Below are 11,673 nucleotides of genomic sequence, written 5' to 3' on the forward strand. Positions count from 1 at the left end.
TTTTGAATTTTTTTAATTTTTAGCGTGATAACGTTTTTAAAATCGTTTTAGTCGGGTGACATGTTCATAAACTTGTGTCACACCAAAACCTCACGAGCGCGATCGCAGGTATAACAAGAGAGAGACGGACCGATCTCCCGTTTCATCTCGAGCGCTGCCACTGCATTATGTTATCACATAAACATCTCGATCGTAAACCTACTTTACAAACAACCAATTTTTTTGATATCAAATAATTCAAAAACCCGCGCCCAATGAACGATGCGGGAGGCCGCCCGCGCGTGCGCACTTTGTTTTCTGAAAAACCAATAGTAAACTTTTATTAGGTACTGATTGTATGTGTATTACTTAAAGTTTAACTGACTTCGTAAAATAATAATACTAAAATAAATGGTTTTGTTGTTTTTTGATTTGGCATTTTTATTTAAAAGAATACGATTAACAGTTGTCTCTGTTAAATGTTGGTAACTTTTTATGCATAATTCACTATTTATTTTTCTACCAAGCCATCGATATCGGTATCGGTATCGGTATCGCCGATACATTACTACAAATATCGGTATCGGTATCGTATCGGCAAAATCATGTATCGTTACATCCCTAGATTTAAGCATATGTACATAGGGACATGGGGACACAGAAAGCGACTTTGTTTTATACCATGTACCTAGTAATTTTATTTGTATATCATGAATTGCGTTTGGCACTTAAATATACAAGATTTACACTTGATTTCGCCAACATGCAATATGCGGCAATTTAAAGTTAATATCCTTAAATGTCCACCCCCTATTTTACCCTTAAAATTTTGGTTTTTATAAAAAAAAAACTAGCATTAAATACATGTCATTTCTCATGACTCAAGCTATCTCTGTACCAAATTTCAATTTTGTTTAAGATTCAGTGGTAGAGGTTTGTAAATTAAAAGTTATGTTAACAATATTGTAATAATATAAAAAAAATTCTATCACCGTTTATTATTGCACTTTATACCGTATGCTTAAGAATAGTTAATAGTTACTACGTAATCAATCAATACATTATTGTAGCAAGTAACTAGAAACTATACGAATAAGTCAATGACCGTCAAAATACTTGACCCTGTAAAAATACTAATACTCCCATTGACACTATACGTAACCCACTCACGATAGACCAACGACATCGTCACGACACCTTAAACATACTTATACCTTACAATTTCTAAAAGAACTTTTACAAAACGATATCGTCACGACACACGTAAACATTCTCTAATATCGTACATATTCTTATGCAAGGTCTACAAACTTTTACTGTGCTTTTACAAAACGATATCTTCACGATATCGGATCCGACATCGTCACGACAAATGTAAAACACATCGATACAAAACAAATACAGTTGAGAACAAGTAACAAAGCAATGGACAAGTTGCTGGGAGTTACGCGGAGTTGCTCACAGTTGCTCGGAGTTGTTCAGATCGCCACCTCGTCCGTGCGGAATTATAAAACTTTAAAGAAATTCACAACTTTGTAGGTGACTGCGTAGTTCCTTTGATGCACTGGGACTATGGCTGATCGGTTTTTATTAATGCTTTGTGATTTATATTGTGACAGACAAAACGAGATTTATTATGCATGTTAATAAGATAAAACAAGTAAGCTTTTAGTTACATTAAGTTACATTGTAATATTACATATATTGGTAGTGGTAAGGTGAAATAAATAAATAAATAATCATTATAAAATCCTAATAAGTCTGATATTAACTAAACTTTATGAACTTAAGCTTCAAGATTGTTGAACATAAATGAAACACAGACATTGTTTTCAAGTATCAACACCATAATGAAGTATTAAGTATCTATCAATAATTTTTTACAGGCAATGTTGTTGTCCACCGCTTCCCTATTCTCAAAAAAATTATACAATAAAACTTTTAATTTGAAGAGATAACAAACTTAACTTTGATAACTTTCAAAGTAACTTTAATGTACAACTAGCTGTTCCCCGCGGTATCACCCGCATTGCTCCGCTCCTGTTGGTCTTAGCGTGATGATATATAATAGCCTATAGCCTTCCTCGATAAATGGGCAATCTAACACCGAAAGAATTTTTCAAATCGGACCAGTAGTTCCCGAGATAAGCGCGTTCAAACAAACAAACAAACTCTTCAGCTTTATAATATTAGTATAGATTAAAAAAATTGCATAGGTACACATACAATATTCGATGCAGGGTCGAAACCCTAATCCATGGTACAGTTTCCCGGCTAATCAGCATAGGAAGTGGACCGGTTTCGAACCTACTGAACTCGGGACCGGTTTGCGAATACGGCTTGCAGTATAGGATTGTATCCACTGGACTGGAAGCGATGGAAAGCTAGTTAAAGATATAGAAAGTTGGTTTGATGTGAAAGAGATTAGAGATTTTTTTAATAATGTCGAGTTTCATAAGATGGTCAGGCTTTTGACAACTCTGACTGCACTTTGCCACTGTTTTGACCTGCTGAATTATTTAGATTACATAAGACAGAGAAAAACATTGTCGATTCGCTTACTGAGCTGAATAAGACATAACTAGGGCTCCTAACACAGCTTTTGGATGTATTATTTTAAGCTAAAAAGCTTTTGCTTATTTAAAAGCTTTTATGTCAATCAAATAATTAAAATTGATATACTTAGTGCTTTTTTGTATTTAGTTGTAAGCTTTGTTGTTTTATAAAAATAGTTAAAAAAAATCTTATCTTTCAGTGGTCTTCTTGCTGTTTAGATACACGCATTTGGTCACTAAGGTTCTGAATACGGGAAATCATTTGCAACCGCGTATCATTATTATTTATAAATGCATTGTAGTTTTATACGTATTATTTTTTGTGATAAATTGGTATTATAAATACATATAGAACAATATTATCTACTCTGATACATTTTATTTAGTTACTGGTCCTTATATATATGGGGAAAATGCCTAATAGCTGTTATTTATAATGTGTTTTTTTACGATGAAGTAAGGATTGAACCCAAGACCTCTTTTGATTCTATAAGATCAAAGATCTCATAAGCTAGGACGCTTCTGGCAATTTATAAAATGGTTCTAAATATCATAAATGTTACACAAAGTATGCGTGTTTACATAATACATTACATGTACATTTGCAATTTGTAAAATCAATAAAAAATCATAATGTTAGTTATCAGTAGGTACCTTAGATAGGTACAAGATAGATGTATAACACAAATATTGTATTACTAGCTTTCCGCCTGCGGCCTCGCCCGCGTTTTCAAAGAAAACCCCGCATAGTTCCCGTTCCCGTGGGATTTCCAGGATAAAACCTAGCCTATGTTGCTCAGTGAAGATGCAGCTTTCTAATGGTGAAAGAATTTTTGAAATCGGTCCAGTAGTTTATGCGTGAAAACTGAAAACCATACATACATACATAATTACAATCCTTTCTTCTTTATAATATTAGTATAGATAGAATAGATAAAGGAGCTTGCTTTTCATTGTATGACATCATAATGAAAAAGCTCTTTCTTTTTCCACAGTCGGTAAACAATAACCAATGATAAACGGATAGCCGGAAGCAATATGGCCGCGAATATATTGTAGCTACCAATTTCCGGCTAGCTGTCAGTGTGACAGATTATTTGCTGACTGTACGTTAATTTTTTATTTGTCTGTCCGTACCATATGATTAGGCATGCTTGTTTCGAACATCAAAATGGTTTATATATGAAAATCTTATTCAAATAAATAAAAATAAAAATAAATAAATATTTCAGGACAATTTTCACACACGGCACAATCTGATCCCATACTAAGCTTTCGCTTGTGTTATGGAAACCAGATGGCTGATAAACATATGTCGGCGAAAGGTGTAGAATGTGGATCTATTTTCAAGCTGTGGGCGTTGCGTTGGGTAATCGAGCAAAGAAACACCTCTAACTCAAACATTTCTTTATTTACCACCGATTCGGAATGCAGTATCTACAGAGAAGAACCGGCAAGAAACTCCATAGTTGCTCTTTTAAATCATGTCAGTTTTACAATACAGTCATTTCTAATACAATCACTTGGTATTACAATTATGACCACTAATAAAATAAATATCACAAATAAGTTATAGTAAGCTACTACGTAATAGATGTGCACTCGGCAACGGTCGGCGAACGAATGACCCGAGTCGTGCGCGCGCGCTGCTTTTTATCGGTTCGCCGTTCGTTATTTTTTAAAGCTTCGACGGTGGCGCCGTCACGGCCATTCTGACATACGCTCGTCCTCGAGCGACTTCTGAACACCTGGGAACAAGACAATTAAAACAATGTGCTGGTCCGGCAAGCCCTTCAGCAACCGTGCTAGTCCGGAAATCTCTCCAGATTTCCCTCTAGCGTGCCAGTCCGGAAATCTCTCCAGATTTCCCTCTAGCGTGCCAGTCCGGAAATCTCTTTAGCTTACTGCGCTAGACCAGATTTCCCTATAGCGTGCTAGACCGGATCTGCAATCCCTATAGCCGAGTTATTGGACCGGACTCCCTTCAATAACTCGCTCTCTCTTTTTTTTGCACCATTCTTTTTGCTCTCCTTTTTTTTGCATCATTCTTTTTGCATCATTTTTTTGCATCATTCTTTTTGCATCATTCTTTTTGCATCATTCTTTTTGCATCATTCTTTTTGCATCATTCTTTTTGCATTATTTTTTTTGCATAATATTTTTTTTTTGCATAAATTTTTTTTGCATAATTTTTTTTTTAAGGATTATTTTTTTTCCTTCTTTTCTTTTTTTTTACACAACAATATTAAATCCAAACTCACGACTCTCTCCACTCACTCCACTCCTCGGCCATACTGACAATCGTACGTCCTCGTACGTCCCTTCTTGTTTTACAGCACTACGGTATTTCATCCCGGGATTAGACAACTATACCGCTCGGCCATACTGACCTTACAGAACACCAACAACATCCACATAACATAGACACGACGCTCGCTCACCACAAATGAAGGCTCAACTACCGTGGACTGCAACCCAGATAGCACGCACAATTCCTGCAATGAAATCATTACCGTTACAATAATCCACGTTACAAACTTTTACTTTACACAAGTTATCTCCGATACAGTCTTTTTTTTTTTTTTTTTTTTTTTTTGTGTGGTGTCTCTCAATGTTAGCCAGAAGGGCTTCTACATTTTAACGCGGACGCGGGGGTGAACTGAAGGTTCACCCTGGTAGCGACATGCACAAGGGCGTCCCCCCTTGACGGGGACCACGAACCTCGGCTTGAGCTGTCGCTTGAGTGGAGGAGGCCAGAAGGGCCCTAATCGGACGGGCCGATACAGTCATACTTGCGTCCTCGTACGCCATAATATCTCACACTACATTACTACGATAATTCATTTTTTTTTATTTTTTTTGTCAAAATAACATCCATCCTGCCTCAGCCTACACTGCCCCGATCCTACTGACCGGTCAGAACACACATGTTTTATCCTGGACCTCATGCCAGATAGCATATCACTTTCTTCTAATAAACGACATTACCGTAGTAATATTGGAATATTACGTAAATGTGTGTTGTGTGGACACAACACACATTTACTTCGTACAGCGTACGAGTAAACAGATGTCAGTATGCTACTGGTCAACTATGAAAACTGAAAACAGAGTGTTGCCGCAGCAAATCAGTAAAACGGTACGCGACCGTATCCTCAACGTTTGTGCTGCGTCATCCTGGCATCGCGTCATCGAGCCGTACCATTGGCCGCTGATGATGCTACGTTGCTCCATATGCTACGCAACCGCTGCGCCGTACTGTTAACTGCCTCGCTTCTAAACGCTGTGTCGTAAAACGCTCTCTGTAATTTAGCTAATTAAAATCAATCTGACATTACCTGTCGTTAATTATGATCATTGACTATAGCGCAAAAATTACAATATCTAAAAAGTTTAAAACGAATAATTCGTAACTTAACCGCAAAAAAACACAAAATTTCGACTAACTCAAAAAGTGGCAAAAGCTTGTTCTCAAATGTGGTTAAAATTCCTTAACGGTATGTTAACTTTTGAAAACTCAACTTAAAACAATTGATAAGTGTAGGCTTAAACTCATCTGTGAATCTCATATCGAACGGTAAAAGGGCTGAGCTAAACTTTAGTTTCAACGTAAATAAGAATGTACTGCTCAACAACTACTGTACAACTACCTAATTGATGTATTCAGTTGATGTCAAACTGCAGCTAGTCACAAAAACTATTATCAAGGAATTACATTAAATGCACACAATGTAAATCGATTATACTATCGAATACTCCACGTTTAGGATTTGCGTTCTTATATTTTGAAGCTACCTACAAAATAACCTTCAGAAAACCTGGATGGATTTTTTTCTTTTCTCTATTCAATTAAACAGACATTATATTCTGACGACAGTATGTAAACTGTAAATGCGCGATTAACCTTGAGATTATTTTCGGTTATTATCTTTTTTTTTTTTAAAGCAATCAAATTACATACTAAAACCGAATCTAGACCCGTACCTACTCCAATCATAACGTTTATCTTACGCCAGATGTTTATTTGAACACACGATAATTATCTGTGACATTGTATTATGAACTGCCTAAATAGGGACTTAATAAATTTTCTAAGTAAAAATTCAAAACGAAATGCCTCGATTTATCTTTCATTCGATCAAACTAATTCTGCCACATTTCATAAAACTGCATATTGTAAAAACTGTATACTGTGAATTGTTCACGACTTAATATTTTTTTTCTTTATTTTTTTTATAAAGAAATGACCTCAAATATCACCCTAAATAAAACCTACGAAAAGTTTATTAAACCTCTAAGCACTAGTTAACGCATTGCTTTTCGTTTTTTTTTTAATCGAATAACAATAAGGCTGTCTTTGTGTAGCAATTAATTGCTATTTGTCTAAATAAAAACTAACGCAGGTAGTTCAAGAAATGAATGCGGGTAGTCAAGAAACTAACGCGGGTAGTTAAGAAACTAATTTAAAAGTAATTCGCATACTGTTTTTTGTTCCGATACACGGACAAGTGAATGTTTATTGTTTACGTTCGATTGAAGTATCTGGATGCAGTGTACAAATTATTGCGCTTTCTTTCTTTAGTGTTAGCTCACAAACTAACCAACACTAAAGCAAGTCGTTACTTAATTCATCTTGAAGTCAGTGCTTACGCCGCGAAGTGTTTTTTTTTTAAATAACGTGAATTACCTACTCAAGTAAACGTGTCCCTGAATAAGTGAAATACAAGTCACACGACCTAGGTACTGATAATAATTTATCACTGCGTAACTAAGATGGGCTAAATGTAATGGAATAAGATTTAACTAACTACAAAACCGTAAAGCAATATCGCACGACCTAATAATAACATCACTGCGCGAATAAGTCGAGTTAAATGCAATAAGATTTAACTATACACTGGTCTTGTAGGTTACAACTTTTAACAAAATCTGTACGGCCTGTAAATCAGCGCTGTTTTTATGCAGCATTTAGCTGAGGCTGTGACGATTTTCCTCAATTAATTTTAAGATAAATTTTGTTTTTGGCAATAATTTTTTTTTTTCTTTCAAATAAGTTAAGGTTTTTACTTTCTTTATCTAATTGCACACTCAAAGTGAAATGTTATCTACTGACCGATTTCTTACAAGAGAACATCAGAAACATAGTAATAAAAATAGTACGACTGACCAGATTCACCAGCACTTAGCCTCATACATGTGCCGAGTGGCAGCTGCCAACGCGTCGTTTCGTTACACCATAACCCTCCTCTGCCATGAACCACACGGCTTGTAGGCGCACCGCCCGCGCCACTGCTACTGCGATAACGCTGCGATGCCAGACTTGTGAAGTCATGATGAAGCGCTGCTCTCGATGATACGGGGTCCGACGCGGTGGTGCGAGCGGCAGTGGCATCCGCGCAGCGCGAGGCGAAGTTGCCACCCTGCCCGCACATAACGAGCTCTCCCTTTGTCACCGGCTGCTCAGTGACACGTATGCTCGTAGATCTGTAGGATGCCTCTTCCCGTTGAAACTGGATCGAAGTGCCACGTGGTTGCGGCATTTTGTCTTTTAATCAGCGCACGCATTAATTATATCCAGGTTATCGCCACATGCTTTCTCATTTGCTCGATTTGATCCCAATTCTGATGTCGGCGAAAGGTGTAGAATGTGGATCTATTTTCAAGCTGTGGGCGTTGCGTTGGGTAATCGAGCAAAGAAACACCTCTAACTCAAACATTTCTTTATTTACCACCGATTCGGAATGCAGTATCTACAGAGAAGAACCGGCAAGAAACTCCATAGTTGCTCTTTTAAATCATGTCAGTTTTACAATACAGTCATTTCTAATACAATCACTTGGTATTACAATTATGACCACTAATAAAATAAATATCACAAATAAGTTATAGTAAGCTACTACGTAATAGATGTGCACTCGGCAACGGTCGGCGAACGAATGACCCGAGTCGTGCGCGCGCGCTGCTTTTTATCGGTTCGCCGTTCGTTATTTTTTAAAGCTTCGACGGTGGCGCCGTCACATACATATATAATTTTTAAATAAATACTTATATAGATAATTAACACCCAGACACAGAGCAAACATCTTTGTTCATCACACAAATATTTGCCCCGGGTGGGAATCGAACCCACGACCTCTATATAGATAAAGATTCTATATTCTATCTATGACTTACTCGTGGTATAATCATAGTTAAATATTTGGTTCTATCTTTGAGTATATTGGTCCATGCTTTTATGAATCAAAATCTATCGATTTAGACGAAATTTTTGTGTATTTACCTTCTAATAAGCATGCTACTATTTTTTCAAATAATAACTACTTAGGGCTGATTTTTCAATCGTTGGTTAAAACTTATTCATTGAATAACGTATTAAACTACCATTTCAAAAATGTATTCTAATTGTCCGTATATGACAGTTTACAGGTGACATTTTAAAATGTTCGTGTTATACTTTATTGGTCGGATAAGTTTTAACCAAGGATTGAAAAAAACGGCCCTTAATCGTATAAAAGAAATTGATAGTTTAAATAGGAACATGTAGAGACTTAACAACATTTATGCAGGAAATCTTATCTAACACTCATTCTTAGTAATTTAAGAACATTTAGATAAAAAAAAATCAACTACCAAACGCTAGAAACAACAATAAATAGCTATAAAAACTACATCTACATCGAATAGGTACAAGCAAAAGCAAAAAACAATACGGCTTCTTACCCAACGGTGTAGGGTAAAACAAAACTACAAGATCACAAAACAAATACTTGATCCTTGCTACCAATTTAAAAACTCTTTTTGCATATAGTTTAACCCTTAACTCTTTAAATATAAGGGTCATTTTTGCTTAACACAGCGGAGTTTAAGTTAGTTGTTGAAAAAGGCCTGGAGACTTATTTCTGTTTTAAAGTTAGGGTATTCGGTTCGATTTCCGGCTATGGCTTTGAATAAAATGCCTTATTATATGTTTTGACAGATACTATCAATATTGAGTTTGAATGTATGATTCATATAACTCACATAAATGAGAAAGTTCATTGTCTGTCTGTTAGTTAAGAAACAGCTGATCGGATCTGTATAGAGTTTAGTACGAAGGTAGATTATAGTCTATGCAGACTGTATAAAAACTTACCTGCCTACTAATACTAGACTGGTTAGTTCTTGTATAACGCGAGCGAATGTGATTAATCTTGTAATCTATAAAAAGAATAAGTAAACAAACAAAAAAATATTTCTTTTTTTTTGCAAACAATCCATCCAATTAGAACATCCCATTTAGAACGTTATACAGTATTATTTTACAGAAAAAATAAACCAAAACATTGCAAGTCAATTCAACATTTATCCGACTTTTTCAATTTCTATGTAAGCTTAAGATTAAAAGTTCAACCTCCAGCTTAACTCAAAGCTCGGTCAAAGCTTGAACTAGAGTGTCGCGGCTTCGTGGCCACTGCCATGTGCTAATAAAAACCGGTCCTGGTCCCTTTATAGCCCACGATCTGTCGTGTCGTTGCGTCGTATCGTAATGTAGAAAAATATCGTTGTCTAAAATTATGGGAGTAAAAGCAGAGGAACAACGTATAACTAATAATTATTGATGATAGGCTCTACAGAATACATATAATTATTCTTATGTTACGTACTTCTGTTTATTTCATTTGTGCTTAACTTTTTCACATTTTACATGGTATAGTGATATTTTTATCGTGACTTAATATTACGCCTTTCTTCATAATATTATCATGTAATGTAAAAACCTCCTAAATCATGCCAGTAGCAATACTTACATTTTTAATTTCACTGAAAGTGAAAATGTAGAAATGTCCTTTACGATGCAATGTATTAAAATATTCTAAAGTTACAAAAATATTAATAAGGGAAGGACACGTTCAAGTTCATCTAAATATTGAATTAAATATAAATAATTTGCGTTTTAACAAATAATCGCAAGAAAATATAAAATATAACTTAAATATATCACAGTGAAAGTTTACGATGAAAGAAAAATCGTGTCGTCACCATTAAAAGGGTGTAAAATTCAATTTGCCCGATCACAGCCGAGTTACGACACATTTCTATGCTCCATACTTCGCTTTAGTTTATAATAAACTAGTTTGTACGCGCGGCTTTGCCCTGTCTGCTGCAATGATGCAGTTTTGTTAATAGTTAGAACCTTTGCAATAACTTGGATCCTTGGTACAGTGCTTCGTAAGATATTTATATATAGATAATTTTCAACCAACTTCAAAAAGCAGGTTCTCAAATCGACTGTATTTTGTGTTTGTTACTACAGATCTATAAACTGGGTGAACAGATTTAAAAATAAATAGTTATTTTAAAAAGTTTTCCTTTGTACATGTAGGTACCAATTATTAAAACGCAATAGGTAATTAGTGCGTAGTTTTGATGATAATTTTTAATAAAGATATTTTTTTGTTTTATAAATTATCTAACAAATCTAGAGCGGAAGGAGCATAATAAATGTTAAAATTATGATAAAATAATCTTGTTTAAATACTACATACTACTTAATATAATATTCAAGGACAATTTCATTAAAATAAAATAAATGCATAGTAGTAGGTACGTCACTTAGTTTAAAAATAGATTAGTCTTAAGAAAATATACTAACTAAAAATACTATTATACACAATATTAAAACTTGGTGTGGTACCTACAATAAATTTGTAATTATCTACAAATACTATGAACAGAAAATCATTTATTCACTACGAAGGTATGAAACACAAAATTGAATCGGGATTCGAACCCATGTCTTTTGCCTATACTACTACCGGGCAAAATGTTGTATTCTTGAAAAAAAATCTCATTAAAAAGCATTTGAATGCTATAAAACTAAACATCAAATTCAAAATCAAGACTGAATAGCTAGATATTTTTTTAGGCCCGATTTTTCAATCCTTGGTTAAAACTTATCCGTCCAATAAAGTACATATTACACGATAATATAAAAATTTCACCATTAAACTGTCAAATCCGGACAATTAAAATGCATTTTTGAAATGTTAGTTTAATACGTTATCCGAAGAATAAGTTTTAACCAACGATTGAAAAATCAGGCCTTAATATAACAAAAAAACATAACCGCTAAGTAAACAAAGGTACATAGCAAAATTTT

General features: G+C 34.9%; 1 long non-coding RNA gene across 1 annotated transcript; it reads right to left on the bottom strand.

The window, feature by feature from the left end:
* Positions 1–3,926: 3,926 nt before the first annotated feature.
* Positions 3,927–5,099, bottom strand: LOC149481939 (uncharacterized). The gene is made up of 2 exons (XR_016316861.1): positions 4,925–5,099; positions 3,927–4,282 (listed from the first exon to the last, which is right to left on the bottom strand). It is a non-coding gene; the product is annotated as an uncharacterized LOC149481939 (long non-coding RNA).
* Between the last annotated feature and the right edge of the window lie 6,574 nt (positions 5,100–11,673).

Source organism: Colias philodice, chromosome 16 (assembly GCF_061535455.1).
Source record: "Colias philodice isolate Cphi_HAF_F1 chromosome 16, ilColPhil1 Martin Lab GWU primary, whole genome shotgun sequence".
NCBI classification, from domain to species: Eukaryota; Metazoa; Arthropoda; class Insecta; order Lepidoptera; family Pieridae; genus Colias; species Colias philodice.